At 36.8% G+C, this 19,001-nt stretch overlaps 1 protein-coding gene and 1 long non-coding RNA gene across 5 annotated transcripts in view; both read left to right on the forward strand.

The window, feature by feature from the left end:
* The window catches only part of TMED8 (transmembrane p24 trafficking protein family member 8), a 48,644-nt gene that overhangs the window by 1,097 nt on the left and 28,546 nt on the right, over positions 1 to 19,001 (forward strand). The gene's annotated exons all lie outside the window — the stretch shown is intronic.
* On the forward strand, positions 251 to 14,386 carry LOC306655607. The gene is made up of 2 exons (XR_013762302.1): positions 251 to 8,815; positions 12,666 to 14,386. It is a non-coding gene; the product is annotated as an uncharacterized lncRNA (long non-coding RNA).

Genomic DNA, 19,001 nt, shown 5'->3' on the forward strand with positions numbered 1-19,001 from the left:
GCCTGAAATTAAAGTAGACACCATGAAGTACAGTGGTTGAGGCACATCTATGGAGCCTAGGTTGGAGTACAATTCTCCTACCTCTTAAGTGACCTTGGGCAAGTCCCTTATCAGTCTCAGTTTCCTCCTCTGTAAGATGTGGGTCCTGATAGTGGTTGCCTCGTAGGATTGTCGGGAGTACTGTATGAGGCCCTGAGTCTGCCAAGGTACCCACTACATTCCAGTATCCATTATGAGAATAAAACCCAGTGCTGCCAGAGGAGGTGTTCCTGGATGTATTTCTTCCAAATAGTGGTGGCTTTCTTACTTGTATCCCAGATGTCTCCCGTCTCCTAATGTTGCTTCACCCAAACACATAAACACCTACTTGTGAACCACCCAGCTCTCTCGCTATGATCTTAGTATGTTAAAACATCTAACAGCCTGGAGTGGTGGTGCACCCTTGTAACCCCGGGACTCGGGAGGCTGAGGCAGGAGGATCATGAATTCAAAACCAGCCTCAGCAACTTAGCAAAGCCCTAAGTAACTCAGTGAGACCCTTTCTCTAAATAAAAATACAAAATAGAGCTGGGGATGTGACTCAGTGGTTAAGTGCCCCTGAGTTCAATCCCTGGTATTAAAAAAAAAACAACAAAAAAACCCAAAAAACAAAAAATAAAAACAGAATAAGCAATTTTGCCTTTGAATTTTGAACTTTTTGAACTTTTTATACTTTATGTTAAAATAAAAATTAATGGCATATATTTAATATTATGGCCATAGAAATTTTTAAGCAGAGCTGGGTTGTCACCTGTTGGTAGAGCACTTGCACAGTGATGTGAGGCTCCGGTTCCATCCCCAGGGCCTGGTGGGTGGGGAGAAGAAATTCTAAGCTAATTTCTAAAAGAGTAAAGATTAAGCAAACATGCACTTATAAAGGATATGTCTTTCTGGGCATGGCCAAATTCCAGTAATCCCAGCTACTGGGAGGCTGAGGTAGGAGGATGGCAAATTTAAGGCCAGCATGGGCAACTTAGTGAGACTGTGTCTCAAAACAAAAAATAAAAAGGGCCAGGAGTTGTCTCTCCCTCTGGAGATAGCCTTCATTCTCCCTTGAATGTATTTTCCTCACTTTACCCCAAAGGTGTCTCTTTTGAGATTATTCCCATTACCCCTTTAAGTATCTGCTTTTCTAAATAAACCTGTCTGTGCCTTTGGTGGGAATATGTAGCTCAGTAGTAGGGCCACTGAGTTCAATGCCTGCAGTGAAAAAAAAGCATATGTGTCATAAACACTCCTGTGTGTGTGCCAATATTTATAAATTAGTTTTAACTTTTCTTTTAGGGTCTTATGTGTTTATGGAAAACATATCCAGGCATTTTTATTTTATTTTTAATGGTGCTGAGGACTGAACCCAGGCCTTTCCACATGCTAGACAAGTACTCTACCACTGAGCTATACCCTCGGCCCAACTTTCTTTTTATTTATTTATTTATTTATTTTTTTCGCGGTACTGGGGATCGAACTCAGGGCCTTGTGCTTGCAAGGCAAGCACTCTACCAGCTGAACTATCTCCCTAGCCCCCAACTTTCATTTTTAATAGAAAGGTCTTAAGAATATATTTGAAGATAGTGGATTTGTCTCTGAGTGTGGTTCCCTGTCTCCCTGATTGGCTCCTGCGTTCACTTGTTCCTTCAAGGACATTGTAGAAATGCTTTTACTTTCTGCTTTTCCTCAGAAAGCAGTGTGACAGTTGATTTCTGTTTATGCCCTGTCAGGATTTATTATTGTAGTCCAGGGTGAGCTCTTCCTTTTGAGGTAAGATTTATTGCTAATAAAATAATAGGAATGACAGCTTACATGTATTGAATGCTTACTTTGTGCCAGAATATGGAAAAAGAGTTACCTGTACTATTTGATTTAATCTTTTCAACAATCATTTTCTTGCCATTTTATACTCTGAAAGTATACACGGGAGAGGGTAACTTAACTTGTCCAAGTTAGCTCTGGAGTTTTTACTGTCTATATGAAATTGCCCACTTTTTGACGATGAAATTTGCAGTTGTTTCTTTTTTTATTGTCTACTAACCAAGTATTGGAATTCCAGGAAAAAATTATAATTTTTGCCCTCAAGGTGTTTTCAGTTTGGTGAGATGAGAATTCCACAGTTTTAAAAAAAATGAACAGTTCAAAATGTTTTATAATTGGATGTCTTTAAAGTTCTTTATGTACTTGTCCCCCAAGAAACCTTCTTGAAGGTAGGTATGTAATCTATCTTGCCTGTTTTTCTCTTATAACCCTTGATGACTTACATTAGAGGTTTCAGAAATTTTGACTGAGTTGAACCATGAAAAAGTCAGCAGAAAAGTCTGAAAGAGCATCCATGAATGTGGGGAAATTAGGGCTCAGGTAACCAAGAATGCTCCTTGGGTTAGAGCAGTAGTTCTCAACCAGGAATAATTTTGCACCCCTAGAGAACATGTGGCAATGTCTGGAAACACATTCGGTTGTCACACCTGGGGCACCTATCACTGACATCTGGTGAGTATAGACCAGGGATGTTGCTATCATCCTGTAATGCACAGGATACTCCTTGCAATGAGAATTTGGCTCCAAATGTCAGTAGTGCTTGTTTTGAGAAACCCCAGGTCGGAGTTAAACTGGGTTTCCAAGACACTGTGGAAGTGCTGCATTTAGCTTGGACGAGAGTTTTATAGACTTGGGAGTAAACCTAGAAAACTTTAAAATTAGAAGTTTGTCTACCGCTTTCCACTGGAAAAGGATCTGGTGAGTAAGCAGAGAGCTGCTAAGAAATGAAATTGCAAGAGGATTTTTTAAACCTTCTGTTAGAAAACATCAGTGAAAAATGAGGTTAGATAGTCACTTGTTATTGAATTAAGGATTTTGGTTTTTCAAAGTATCTTATTCTTTCAAACCAAGAATTTGTCATATCCAAAATAACTATAACTTGTTTTTAAAATGTGTTCTCTGCAGAGAGTCTTCATGTTTGTTAGCTGAAGTTTTGGTGAAAAGGAAAAGGGTTTATGTTCTTATAAATGCACTCTGCAGTGGTCATGGTGTTCTTATTGTTTAATGAACTGTAATTGTTTTTAATAGTTTTTTTATTTGGGGCACCGGGATTCTCCAGTTCCCCAGAGGAGAGGAAAATTATTCTTTATGTCATGAAACTCTCTGAGGCATATATGTTGCATCACTTCAGAGCAGATAATTTTTTTAAGTCTAGAGAGCTTTGGGGAAAATAAAAGGCAAGTCTATTATGGCAGCAAGAACTTAAGTTTGGTATACATCATCCCAAGAATCTATCAGTGCATTTAGATGTCGAGGACTGGAAATAGATCAGGTAAATTTGTTCCTGGGTCTAATGTAGGTCTAAGGCAGTTAAGTCTTTTTGCAGTGTTAGAAATATTCTGTATCTGTGGCTGTTTCAGTGGAAATTAATTAAAATTTAAAAATTGGTAGTTGCCGTATTGTGCTGAGGGGTAGAAATTTATGCCAAAGAGGCTTTATTTTTATTAGTTTTCTATTGTGATTTTATTTCAGAACTTAAAAAATTTGTGGGCTGGGGCTGGGGCCCAAAATTTGTGGTCTGGGGCTGTAGTCACACAAATTTTTTTTTTCTGGTAGTGCTATTATTTTTACAATGTTCATTGATTAGTCATGTCATAGTTTGGTCCATACAGTGCAACCCAAGGTATGTAATCTGAATGATCACTTAGAAGCATGCCCCTTCTTAAAGGCTAAGGAGAAACTGGGTCACGTGGTCACTGGATTTAGTTGAAACATAAACTCAGCCAATTTGTTTTCGTTAAAGCCTCTTGAGTCTATAACCACATAGCCTGCTTTTGGTTCCTCTGCACTGGAATCCAAAAGCCCAGGCTAATTATCTGCTTGCAGCCCATTAAGTGAAGGGTAAGTCCTCTGAGACCTGTTCTAAAGAACCCTGACCTGCTGTTCAGATGCTTTGGAAGAAAATCTGTCTTTTGGTTTACTTTGTAGAGAAAATACAAAACACACAGTAAGGTAGAATCTGTAGCATGATCAGAATATCTGAAATCATACTCTGGGAACATGAAAACTCACACTTAAAATATTGTAAATTTTGATTATTTTAATAAGATTTCTTTTTTTTCTGCCTCACCTTTGTGTTAGAGGTCATTTATTATAAATCATATTCTTGATCTGTTTTTCCTTTTCTGTTCACTATTTCCAAGATCTTGGCCAGTCAGGAGCCACGGTAGTGCATTTCTCACATTAGAAATTATTATTTCAATATTACTTGATTACTTTTTTCTTTAACTTGACTCTTAAATTTTTATTTTGTTCTAAGTAATATCCATGATTTACTAATTTGATGGATCAGTTTTTTTTCTAATCATTCAGAAATAAACATAATCTTTACAATTGCTTAGAAAATAAATATATGTTCATTAAAAGTTTTAAAAATAACATGTTCCCATATAAAGTCTTAATTTGTGAAACTTGACCTGTTTTTGCTGATCTAGGAGTTTGTAGAATTGGTTTATATTTGGCTGATGTATTAGAAGTTACACTATAGAAAAATTGGCCTCTCCTTCTATGTAGTGGTTTAAATTTCACAAAATAAATTTAGGAAACCTAAAAAACAGCTTAAAATTGCTTTCTTGCTTTCAAACATGATTGTGTCTCCCACACTTTACACTTCTGAAAATAAATTTATGTTTTTCTGTCTCCTTACTTCCTGTCTCTCTGAATCCAATTACAAGTTGTTTTACCAGCAGTTATTACATAATTTAGGGCATTCCTTAAAACTTAAAAATAAAAAGCAATATTTTCTTTTCACTTTTTTTGTGCTGTACACAGAAAGCTGTTAAGACTCTATGAGAAATAGCTCTTAACATATTAAAAATGTTTAACCTAACTCATAATACTTTCTTGCTGGTGGGACTGTAAATTGGTGCTATAGAGGACAATTCATTAAGATTTATCAAAATTGTAATGTATTTTCCATTGACCCATTCCTTCCAGGACTCAGTCCTATAGGTTTATGATTTATTCATACTACCACTTAATGACATGCATACAAGATTATTATAGTACAGTATGTAATGGTAAAGAATTAGAACAAACATAAATGTGTATCAGTAGAGAACTAGGTAAAATAAATTATTGATTATCCATCCAATGAAATATTACTCAGCTATAGAAAAGAATGAGGTAGCTTTTCATGTATAGCTATGGAGTCAGATAAAAGCAGAAAAAGTACACAGTAGTGTGCCTATTCTCAATATTTGTGAAAAAAGTGAAAAAGAACATGTATATACGTACATATATATGTGCCATTTTTTATATGCATAAAATATCTCTGAAACACCACAAACCCTAAGAACACAATGTTTTTGGAAATGGGGACTGACATTGGAGGAAGTTTTCACTATATACTTTTATGCTTTTTGAATTTTGAATAATGGGGGTATATTTCCTATTCAGAAAATATATATATATTTATACACACAAGCATGCCATAGGATTCCTCACTGTGTTTATGTCTTAGAGTAGAACCTTTCTATGTGACCCCATTGCCTTTCTGCTCATCAGGTATTGACCTTTTCTGGGCTTTTTTGTCTCAGATGACTTTTTAAATGGAATAAAGGTTGTCAATATCCTGGGGGATTAGCTTTATGATGTTTAAATCCACTGCTGTCTTCCATTATTTTTGTGCTAATTTCCTTTCCATTTAAAATGTAAGCCTTATTAAAATCTTCATCATGTATGACATGAATGACAAGATAAGCCAAAAGAAAATAGAACCTACTTAGATAAACTGATTTTTTTTTTTTTTTTTTTTTTTTAGTTGTAGATGGACACAATACTTTTATCTTACTTATTTATTTTATGTGGTGCTGAGGATCGAACCCAGCGGCTCACACATGGTAGGCAAGTGCTCTGCCACTGAGCTACAACCCCAGCCCTAAACTGATATTGTTAATGAGAGGGAGAAGGCAAAAAATTCTAAATTTCTATTTAGTTTTCATTATATTTACTAAGATATTCAAATTCAAAAAGATGAAGAGGCAGTATGTGTTTGGTTATTTTTTTTAAATTTTTTTATTTTTAGTGATGGCAAGCTAGGTCATTGGGCTAGTTTTCTCACTGGGGACAATTAGAAAATATGGATGAAATATAAACATCTACTCAAAGATATGGGAGAGATAGCAAGTTAATGAATTTCCAGGCTATGATCCATGTGAAAATAATAACAGTAGAGTTCCAAGGATGAGAGTCTGTAATTTCTGAATGGGGAGGCCAAGCAGCAAGACCGTGAAAAGTGACTTTGTGGACTGCAGTGATAGGAATTAATGTCAAGGACTCATTGAGTTGGGGAAAACCTAATGAAATCCATTTTCTCTGGGTTAGAACAATGAAAGGCCATGACCTAGAATGGGGGCTGCTGTCATTTGGATCTTAAGACCCATGTGTTAAAGGCTTAGTCATAAGCATGGTGCTGAGGGGAGGTGGTAGAACCTTTAAAAGCTTGGGACTAATGGGAGATTTTGGGGTCACTGTGGGGAGGCATGCTCTCAAAAGGGCTTGTAGGAGTCAGGTCCTTTTCTCTTTCTCTCTTTTGCCTGCAGGGGGTTAGTGGTTTTGCTTCAACACTGCTGCCACTGTGATGTGCTGCCTTGCCCAAAGTAAAGAGGCAATATGGACTAGCCAGAGTAAAGCTTTTCTCTTTACAAGTTGATTATCTCATGTGTCTGTTGCAGTAAGGGAAAGCTGACTAAGACAAGAACATTGCAGGAACTGTAGCTCAGCTTCAGAAACAACTCTGTGTGTGAATCGGATTCAGGTAATTGCAGGGTGCTAATTCCCCCAGATGTCTGGTTGGAGCACAGATAAGTTCTATCTAAAGGATCATTCTAGACTTCAAGTTATTTCTACAAATGATTTTGGAAGAACAATTTTTGTCATATATAAAAAATGACCAAAAAATTAAGCAAACACAAGACTAGACACATAAAATGAAGCAACACCATGAACAAAAATTCAAAGAAGCAATAGTGAAGATGGATCCGTAGGGATACTAGATTTTGGAGTTACTAGTTAAGACTGTTGTAAAACCAGAGCAAAAAGAAATATTAAAAATAATCAGAGCATGCCGGGTATGGTGGCACTCACCTGTAATTGCAGCGGTGGGAGGCTGAGTCAAGAGGGTCACGAACATTCAAGACCAGCCTCAGGAACTTAGCGAAACCTGTCTTAAAATGAAAAATGAAAAGGGCTGGAGATGTGGTTCAGTGGTTCAGCACCTCTGGATTCAGTGCCTGGTACAAAAAAAAAAAAAAAAAAAAAAAGCGAGACCTTTTCTGCACAGAGTAGTGAAGTCTAGATTGTCTTTACTGAAAGAAAATACTGCCAATATAGAATGTTTTTCCAGTGAAAAGTCTTCAAAAATGAAGGTGAAAAAAAGGTAATTAGACAATCAAAAACAAGATTTATTACTACAGGAATAACTTGTACTAGAGGAATAACTAAATCCTTCAGACAGAATCAGAATGATTCCAGATGAAAGGAAAATAACAATTTAGTATCACTTGAACATAGGTGCAAAAAATCATCGATAAAACATTAATAAGAAGAATAAAAGAATGAATTCAGAAGTGCAAGTGACAAAGTTGTGTTTTTCTGGGAATGCAAAGTTGTTTTAATTAAAAAAAATCAATGTAAAGCACCATTTGAATAGAGGAGAAAAGTTATGATTGACTTGATAGATACAAAAGAAGGTAATAAAATTGATCCATTTGTGATTTGGTGATGCACACGTGTAATCCCACAGCTCTGGAGGCTGAGGCAAAGCCAGTCTCAGCAATTTAGTGAGGCCCTAAGCAACTCAGGAAGACCCTATCTCTAAATAAAATATAAAAAGGGCTCAGAATGTGGTTCAGTGGTTAAGCATCCCTGGGTTAAATCACTGGTACCATAAAACCCAAAAAACCCCCAACCAACCAAAAAAAACTCATAGTAAACTAGGAGCTAGGAGTCAAAGGCTACTTCCTTAATTAGATGAAACATAACTATAAAAAAATCCACAACAGGCATCACATTTAATGGCGAAATTTGAATGTTTTCCTCTTAAGATTGGGAAAAAGTTAAGAGTGACCACCCCTCACCATTTCTATTCATCATTTTACTGGATATTCTAGCTAGTGCAGTCAGGCCAGAAAAATGAAAGATGCAGAGATTAGAAAGGAATACTTTTGAATTTGTTGGTTATAAGTGATGACTGTATACCTGGAAATCCCAAAGAAGCTATGGATAAATTATTGGAATTAATAAGTAATTTGGGTAGGATTGCTGGGTATAAAGCCAATACACAAAATCATGATGCATTTATATATACCAGCAAGAGTTAAAAAATAAAAGTATTTAGGGCTGAGGACATAGCTCAGTGGTAGAGCACTTGCCTGCATGTGCAAGGCCTTGTTGGTCTGATCTCTAGCACCAAAAAAAAAAAAAAAAAAAAAAAAAATTATTGTGTTAATTGTGTTAGCTTGTTATCACTATAGCAAAATCCTTGAGACAAGTTACTTAAGAAGAACGAGATTTGTTTAGTTCAAGTTCTGGAGGTTCAAAGTCCAACTGGCATAACACAGGCCCTGTGGCAGGGGCTGCCCCTTGGCTGCATCACCTCAAGGTGGATAGCAGTGGGGGGATGCATGTTGCAACAAGTGGCACGTGGGCACATCTCAAACAGGAGGGGCCAGCTTTCTCCTTTTATGATAACCTAGTGAGAACTCAAGGGGATGCATGAGAACTGCCTTCCAAGAGCATGACCCCAGTGTGGCCACCATGCCCAACCCTTTAAAGGTGTTTGACAAATGCCAGGGCAGCCACCTTAGTTCTGAGAGAGCTCCTAGTTAAGTGAGCTATAGCAATCCTCTCTAACTAGTTCTCCTGACCATTAAACGAGTCAAAGTAAATAATCACTATTTTTTTTTTTATTGTAAACAAATGGGATACATGTTGTTTCTCTGTTTGTACATGGCGTAAAGGCATACCATTTGTGTAATCATAAATTTACATAGAGTAATGATGTTTGATTCATTCTGTTATTTTTTCCCTTCCCCCCACCCCTCCCACCCCTCTTTACCCTCTATACAGTACTTTCTTTCTCCATACTTGCCCCCCTCCCTAACCCTAACTCTAACCCTAACACTGACCCTTCCCTCCCCCCCATTATGTGTCATCCTCCACTTATTAGCGATATCATTCGTCCCTTGTCTTTTTGAGATTGGCTTATCTCACTTAGCATGATATTCTCCAATTTCATCCATTTGCCTGCAAATGCCATAATTTTGTCATTCTTTATGACTGAGTAATATTCCATTGTGTATATATACCACAGTTTCTTTATCCACTCGTCAATTGAAGGGCATCTAGGTTGGTTCCACAGTCTGGCTATTGTGAATTGAGCAGCTATGAACATTGATGTGGCTGTATCTCTGTAGTATGCTGATTTTAGATCCTTTGGGTATAGGCCAAGGAGTGGGATAGCTGGGTCAAATGGAGGGTCCATTCCAAGTTTTCTAAGGAATCTCCACACTGCTTTCCAGAGTGGCTGCACTAATTTGCAGCCCCACCAGCAATGTATGAGTGTACCTTTCTCCCCACATCCTCGCCAACACCTGTTGCTTGTATTTTTGATAATCGCCATTCTAATTGGGGTGAGATGGAATCTTAGGGTGGTTTTGATTTGCATTTCTCTTATTACTAGAGATGTTGAACATTTTTTCATATGTTTATTGATTGCTTGTACATCTTCTTCTGTGAAGTGTCTGTTCATTTCCTTAGCCCATTTGTCGATTGGATTATTTGTATTCTTGGTGTAGAGTTTTTTGAGTTCTTTATAGATTCTGGAGATTAGTGCTCTATCTGAAGTATGATTGGCAAAGATATTCTCCCACTCTGTAGGCTCTTTCTTCACATTACTGATAGTTTCCTTTGCTGAGAGAAAGCTTTTTAGTTTGAATCTATCCCAGTTATTGATTCTTGCTTTTATTTCTTGTGCTATGGGAGTCCTGTTGAGGAAGTCTGGTCCTAGGCCGACATGTTGAAGATCGGGACCTACTTTTTCTTCTATAATCTGCAGAGTCTCTGGACTGATTCCAAGGTCCTTAATCCATTTTGAGTTGAGTTTTGTGCAGGGTGAGAGATATGGGTTTAGTTTCATTCTGTTGCATATGGATTTCCAATTCTCCCAGCACCATTTGTTGAAGAGGCTATCTTTTCTCCATTGCATATTTTTGGCGCCTTTGTCTAGTATTAGAAAGTTGTATTTATTTGGGTTTGTGTCCATATCCTCTATTCTGTACCATTGATCTACCTGTCTATTTTGGTACCAGTACCATGCCGTCTTTGTTACTATTGCTTTGTAATAAAGTTGAAGTTCAGGTATTGCGATACCCCCTGCTTCATTTTTCCTGCGAAGGATTGCTTTAGCTATTCTGGGTTTCTTATTCTTCCAGATGAATTTCATGATTGCTTGCTCTATTTCTGTAAGGTACGTCATTGGGATTTTAATTGGGATTGCATTGAATCTGTATAGCACTTTTGGTAGTATGGCCATTTTGACAATATTAATTCGCCCTATCCAAGAACATGGGAGATCTTTCCATCTTCTAAGGTTTTCTTCGATTTCTTTCTTTAGTGTTCTGTAGTTCTCATTGTAGAGGTCTTTTACCTCTTTTGTGAGATTGATTCCCAAGTATTTTATTTTTTTCGATGCTATGGTGAATGGGGTAGTTTTCATAATTTCTCTTTCTGAGGATTCCTCACTTATGTATAAAAATGCATTGGATTTATGAGCATTGATCTTGTAACCTGCCACTTTACTGAATTCACTTATGAGTTCTAACAGTTTTCTGGTGGAATTTCCTGGTTCCTCTAAGTATATAATCATATCATCCGCAAATAGGGTTAGTTTGAGTTCTTCTTTTCCTATTCGTATTCCTTTAATTTCCTTGGTCTGTCTAATTGCTCTGGCTAGAGTCTCAAGAACGATATTGAATAGGAGTGATGAAAGAGGGCATCCCTGTCTTGTTCCAGTTTTTAGGGGGAATGCTTTCAGTTTTTCACCGTTTAGAATGATATTGGCCATGGGCTTAGCATAGATGGCCTTTACAATGTTAAGGAATGTTCCCACTATCCCTATTTTTTCTAGTGTTTTGAGCATGAAGGGGTGCTGTATTTTATCAAATGCTTTTTCTGCATCTATTGAAATAATCATGTGGTTCTTGACTTTAAGTCTATTGATATGGTGAATTACGTTTATTGATTTCCGGATGTTGAACCAACCTTGCATCCCTGGGATAAAACCCACTTACTTGATCGTGGTGCACTATCTTTTTAATATATTTTTGTATGCGATTTGCTAAAATTTTATTGAGAATTTTTGCGTCAGTGTTCATTAATGATATCGGTCTGAAATTTTCTTTCCTCGATTTATCTCTGTCTGGCTTGGGTATCAGGGTAATATTGGTTTCATAGAATGAGTTTGGGAGGGTACCCTCCTCTTCTATTTCATGGAATACTTTGAGAAGTATTAGAATGAGCTCTTCTTTAAAGATTTTGTAGAACTCGGCTGAGAACCCGTCTGGTCCTGGACTTTTCTTTGTTGGTAGGCTTTTGATGACCTCTTCTACTTCATTACTTGAAATTGATCTATTTAAATTTTGTATGTCCTCCTCGTTCAATTTAGGCAATTCATATGTCTCTAGAAACCTGTTGATGTCTTCGAAATTTTCTATTTGGTTAGAATATAGATTTTCAAAATAGCTTCTAATTATGTTTTGTATTTCAATCGTGTCTGTTGTGATATTTCCTTGTTCATTCCGAATTTTGGTGATTTGGGTTTTCTCTCGTCTTCTCTTTGTTAGAGTGGCTAAGGGTTTATCAATTTTGTTTATTTTTTCAAAGAACCAACTATTTATTTTGTCAATTTTTTGTATAGTTTCTTTTGTTTCAATTTCGTTGATTTCAGCTCTGAGTTTAACTATTTCCTGTCTTCTACTACTTTTGGTGTTGGTCTGTTCTTCTTTTTCTAGGGCTTTGAGCTGAAGTGTTAGGTTGTTTATTTGTTGATTTTTACTTCTTTTATTGAATGCGCTCCATGAAATAAATTTTCCTCTAAGTACTGCTTTCATAGTGTCCCAAAGATTTTGATATGATGTTTCTTTGTTCTCATTTACCTCTAGGAATTTTTTAATTTCCTTCCTGATATCTTCTGTTATCCATTCATCATGTAATAGCATATTGTTTAATCTCCAGGTGTTGGAGTAGCTTCTGTTTTTTACTCTTTCATTTATTTCTAACTTCAAACCATTATGATCTGATAGAATACAAGGTAGTGTCTCTATCTTCTTGTATTTGCTTACATTAGCTTTGTGGCATAATATATGGTCTATTTTAGAGAAGGATCCATGTGCTGCTGAGAAGAAAGTGTATTCGCTCTTGGTTGGATGGTATATTCTATAAATGTCCGTTAAGTCTAAATTATTGATTGTGTTATTGAGATCTGTGGTTTCTTTGTTCAATTTTTGTTTGGAAGATCTGTCCAGTGGTGAGAGAGGCGTGTTAAAATCACCTAGTATTATTGTGTTATGGTCTATTTGGTTTCTGAAATTGAGAAGGATTTGTTTGACATACATGGAAGGCCTGACCTCTTAAAGGTCTTGTAATACCTCCACCCCAGGGACCACGTTTCTTACACATGAATCTTTAGGGGAGACACAAACCATGCATTTACCATAGAGTAACATGGAAGTTCAGATATCTATGCAAAACCTTATGCAGAAGATTGTTATTGAGAAAAATTAAAGAATAAATAAATGGAAGAATGTACCATAGTTATAGAGAAGACTCAGTATTGTAAGGCTATCATTTTTTCCCAACTTAATTTGTAGATAAAATGCAATCCCAACAGTAATCCCAGAGGGCTTTGTAATTTTTGTTTTTGTTTTTGTTTTTTGGGTAGTGAAATTTGACAAGTTGCTTCCAAAATATATGCAGAAATAAAAGCTGCAAATAGAGAAGACACTCATGAGTAAGACTATGGAAATATTTGCTCTATCGGATATCAAGAATTACTTAAAATCTCCTACAGAATAGCCAGCTAGGTCCTAGCAATATAATTAAAAATGTAGACACAAATTCATGTGAATGTTTGATTTGTAACAAAGATTACACCATAGAGCAATGGAGAAAGGATGGTAAATGTTGCTGGGAAAATTGAATAACCTAAGAGAAAGGAAAGAAAGGAAACTTGATCTTTACCTTTTATACCATATGCAAAAAAATCAACTTTAGATGGATTATAGATCAAAATGTGAGTGGCAGTTTAGGCATACTTTGTTTTATGGTGCTTCACAGATAATTGCATTTTTTTTTTTAATTGAAGGTTTGTGATAATCTTGGATGGAGCAACTGTGTCAGCACCATTTTTTCCCAGTAGCATGTTCTTATTTCATGTCACTGTGACATTTCTGTAAACTCACAATATTTCAAGCTTTTGCATTTTTGTTCTATCTGTTAATGATGATATGTGATCAGTGATCTTTAATGTTAGTATGTATATTGTTTTGGGGTACCATGAACTTTACTCATATAATACAATGACCTTATAATAAATGTGTATGTTCAGACTGCCGTCAACCAGCTGATCCCCTGTCTCTCCCTCTCCTCTGTCTCTGTAATCTCTGGACACAACACTACTGAAATTAGCCAGTCACATCTTCAGATGTGACTGAATGGCTGCAATCTCATGATAACACTTTAATGGATGAGGAGTTGCTTCTTACAGATGGATTAGCCCTACAGTGACCTCTGAGTACTCGTTCAAAGTGTAAGAAGAATTCCATGTTTCTCATTTTAAATCAAAAGCTAGAAGTGATTAGGTTAGGAAGGCATGTAGAAAGCCAAGTTAGGCTGAAAGCGAGGCCTCTTGTTAGCCAATTTTTGAATACAAAGAAAAACTTCTTGAAGAAACTTAAAAGGTGCTACTTCAGAAAACACATGAGTGACAAGAAAGAAAAACACCATTACTGCTGATGGGGAGAATATTTTAATAGTTTGGATAGATCAGATCAGCCATAGCAATTCCTTAAGCCAAAGTGTAACCTAGAGCAAAGCCCTGACTCTTCAATTCTGTGATGTCCGAGAGAGATGAAGTAACTGCGGAAGAGTCTAAAGGTAGCAGAGGGTGGTTTGTGGAGTTCAAGGAAAGAAGCCATTGCCATAATAAAAATGCATAGTGGAGCAACAAATACTAATGATTTAGAAGCTCCAACAAGTCTTCCAGGTATGATAATTGATGAAGTGTTCACTAAAAAAACAAAACAAACAAACAAACAAACCAGATTTTCAATGCAAGACAGCCTTATGTTGGAAGAAGATGCCATCGAGACGCTCATAGCTAGACAGGAGAAGTCAATACCTGGTTTCATAGGACAGGCTGACTACCTTGTAGTAGCTAATGCAGCTGGTGACTTTTAGTTGAAGCGAGTCCTCATTTACCATTCTCCAAATTCTAGGGCAGTCTACTCTGCCTGCCCTTCCTCTACAAATGGAACAACAAAGGCTGGATGACAGCACATCTATTTGCAACATGGCTTACTTACTGAATATTTGAAGTCCATTGTTGAGACCTTTCAGAAACATTACTGCTTACCACTCAAGAGCTCTGGTGGAGATGTAGAATGAAATTAATGTATTTTCATGATTCGTAATGCAACATCCATAGTTTGTGAATCAAGGAGTAATTTCAACTTTTAGGTCTTATTTAAGAAATACATAGATAGTATCATAGTGTTTCCTTAGAAGGATCTGGGCAAAGTAAATTGAAAACATTCTGGAAGGGATTCGCTATTTCTAGGTGACATTAAGAACATTTATGATTCTTGGGAGGATACCAAAACATCAGCATTAATAGGAGTTTGGAATAAGTTGATTCCAGCTCTCATGGATGACTTCCAGGGGTTGAAGACTTCAGTGGAGGAAGTAACAAAACTAGAGTTAGAAATGGGTCTGAAAAGGCGGCTGAATTGCTGCAATCTCATGATAACTTTTATGAATGAGGAGTTGCTTTGTGCAGATGAACAGAGAATCTTGAGTTGGAATCTACTGCAGGTGACTATGCTGTGAACACTGTTGAAAAGACAAGCCAATTTAGAATGTTAGGTAAATTTGGTCAAAAAGGCACCATCAGGGTTCGAAGGATTGACTATAGTTTTGAAAGAGGTTCTACTGGGGGTAAAATACTACCAAGCACCATTGCATGTTATGGAGAAATCTTTTATGGAAGAAGAATGAACTACTGCAGCAGACTTCATTATTTTATTGTAAGAAATTGCTACAGCCACCCTGGCCTTCAGGAACCACCACTCTGGTCACTCAGCAGTCATTGACATTGAGAAGACCCTCCACCAGTAAAAAGATTACAATTCCCAGAATGCTTGAATAACTTAACATTTTTAGCAAAGTTTTTTTGTGTGTGTGTTGAGGGGGAGCTACTGGGGTTTGAACCCAGGGCCTCTGCATGCTAGGCATGTACTCTACTTAAAAAGGGCTATGTCCCCAGTTCTTTTTAAAAAAAATTTATTTTGAGACAAAGTCTCGATAAGTTGCCCAGGATGGGCTTGAACTTGCCATCTTCCTGCCTTTGTCTCCTGAGTTCCTGGAATTACAGTATGGCCACAGCAAATGACCAGCAATAAAGTATTTTTACATTAAGGCATATACATTGGATTTTAGACATGATGCTATTACACACTTAATAGACTATAGTATATTATAAACATAATTTTTGTATGTCCTGGAAAACCACACAATATGTGTGACTTGCATTATTATGATAATCAGTTTATTCTGGTAGTCTAGAACTTAAGCTGCCATACCTCCAAGGTATACCTATACAATAAACTCCAAGAAGATAAAATAGGAGAATATTTTCAAGATTGCAGTGTAGTGAAAGTCAAACAGGACACACAAAGACTGGTGAAGAAAGAATTGATCGATAAGTTTAGACTATATTAACTTTGGTTCATCAATAACAGTATTAAAAGTGAAAGTGTAAATCACAGAGTGGAAGCAGTTAATTATAATACATATAATTGACAAAAGGTTTGTATCCAAAACTATAAATAAGGCGCTGGGTATGGCTCAGTGATAAAGCACTTGCCTAACATGTGCAAGGCCCTGGGTTCAGTCCACAGCACCACAAAATGACAACAATAAAAAATCCCCCCAAACTCCTATAAATAATAAAGGAACCACATCTGATGGTAAAATGGGCAAGAGAGATAGGCACTAACCTCAAGCATTTGAATGACCATGTCTGCTCTAATCAGGATGTTATGAGGTATCTGTGGAGACTTGGAGCATGCACACTAGCGCCATGACTAGTACTATGTTTCACCATGTTCAAGCATATCTGCTAGTTTTCAGTTGAAAAAAGAAGCTTACTAGTGTGATGTCCTAAAACAAAAACTGCCAAAAGTCATAGGGAGAACAGCTGAGGAGTGAAGCTAAGTGACTGGAACGTGGAACGTGCTCTGCCCTGAGCAGCCTGCATGCCTGGGCTGCACACAGCCCTTCTCTGGTTGCTCCTGAGGGTGCAGCAAGGCCTGTGAGAGAAGAATCGGTTAGAAAGACATAAGCACTTTCTCTTTTTGCAAGTTGGGGAAAACAGATTCAGCCAGAGTTTTATCTTTTCAAGTATCATATTCACTCTGGGAAACCTTGACTTCCCATGTTTTGGAGCATGCTGGCATTATTTAAAACTGGCTAACATTTGCTTAAAATAAGTGTTCTTTCCAGGTGAAAATGACTTTTTTTGTTTGGTTTGAGGCTAAGAAAGGGAGGGGAAGTGTTTCTCTTTTAACTGAATGCTTCCATTCAGCTGATGAAATATTTGATGACTAGCAATATCACTAATAAGTTTTCAGTTGTCAGAAATTAATTGTAAATATCAGTACAGTATTCTTCAGTTGTAAAGATGTCTTAAGATGAATGGCTTATATTTTGGTGTAGTGTTTGATGTTTAAAACAATATGTACCAAGAATAAGGAAACTGAAAACAAAATCTGAGTGACCAAGAAATGTAAGTTATCAGTAAAATATAAACAAAATAAGCATTTACCCACCAAAATATCCCAAATAAAAAATAATGTGACCAAGTGACAGAACAGGTACGTAAGCAGCAGAGTGATTCTTCAATGCTAGAGAGAGCATTCATTTGGTGTAGCCTCTTTAGAAAATAGTTTGGTGTTATCTATGAAACTTTAACATTCCAATTTCTATGACCATCATTTCATTCCTGTATTTATACCCAGCATAAAAGTGCATGCACTGTAACAAAGAGATCTATACAAGAATATTCATAGCAGCATTTCTCAGAATAGCCCCAAACCAAAAGTAACCCACATATCAACAATAGATTGATAAATTATGTTCTACAGCAATGAAAGTGAGTAAACCTTATGACAGTATGCATGAATCTTTCAAACTTAATGTTGAGTGAAATAAGGCAGGCCCAAAGAAGACATTCTGCATCATTTCCCTTTCTATTGAGTCCATAAAACAGATTAAGTAATACTGTTTGAAAATGCTTAGTTAGGAGACTTAACTCTTAACGAAAAGCAAGAAAATGGTTCCCATTGATAGGGTGATGGTTACTTTAAGAAGGACAGGGCTAAGTAAAGATTGGGAAGGTCACGTGTAGGCTTGTGGAGTGCTAGGAATGTTGTTTCTTGCCTAGGGTGGTGGATATGTAGTTATCTGTGATAATTTGGTGAGCTGTACTTGTTTGTGTAATTTTCTGTACATGTGGCATATTTTACAACAAAAATGTTTCATAAGGAGTCAGTGTATAAAGTAATTATATTAAAAATGCTGGCTTTGGACTTGAACTATCTATGTTCATATTCTCTTCCTATTTTCTGGTCATCTTGGGCAAGTTTTTTTATTCTTTGGGGCCTCAATTTCTTAAACTGTAAAAAGAATAGTAATAGTGTTAATTATAGGCAATGTAATTGAGTGAGCCTACATGGATATTCAATAATATGACAGTTAAAAAGTAAGCAGCATATAGTAAGTGATCACTAAGTTATAATAATAAAGATGATCAGAATGAAGATAGGACACTAAGGTGCTGTTAGATCTCTGGACCCAGACCGACTCTATCCAGAAAGTTTGGTCGGAAGCAAGAGAAGATAATTCTGGCTTCCTTATTCAGAAAGAAGATTTATTAGAAGGATAAGGAATACTCACTGAACTGTTTAAAAGCTAGAGGAGTAGAATCTAGAGGGTAAACATCAAGAACAATTCGATCCGGGCTATGGCTGTTGATTGAATTCTGCCTCTCTTTCATGGCACTCCTGTTTCAAGCTCCAGGTGGGAGTTTCTTAGGTCATGTGACTGTTCCCTGACTTCTGGGTACAGGGATGAGAAGATCTTGCATTTTGAACTTCATTGTGTACTACTTACAATATCAGTGCCCCTCAAAGAAGAGAAGGTTGACTATTGAAAGCCATAAGGTTGCCAGATGGTTACTATAATGGGAATCCTGAAAGAACCGCACATGTAATTGTGTACCATCTTTGAGGGATGTCAGGAGCTAGAAATGGACATATGTACCATTATCCCAAAGGGGAAGAGAAGATTATCCAGAATATGTAGACCATAAAACTTGATACCAATTCTCACCAACGTTCTAATTATGTCACTTGGTTTCTGAATATTTAATAAAGAAAATAAGGAGGTAAGTGCCAGCATGGGCATATTAAATTTGAGGGCTGGGGCTGTAGCTCAGTGGCAGAGCACTTGTCTTGCATGTGTGAGGCACTAGGTTTGATCCTTACTTAGAACCACATAAAAATAAGTAAAGGCATCCTATCCATCTACAACTACATTAAAAAAAAAAAAAAAAAAAAAAGACCAAAAACAAACAAAAAATTTGAGGGGCTGGGATT

Source organism: Sciurus vulgaris (genome assembly GCF_902686455.1).
Source record: "Sciurus vulgaris genome assembly, chromosome: 2".
Classification (NCBI taxonomy): Eukaryota; Metazoa; Chordata; class Mammalia; order Rodentia; family Sciuridae; genus Sciurus; species Sciurus vulgaris.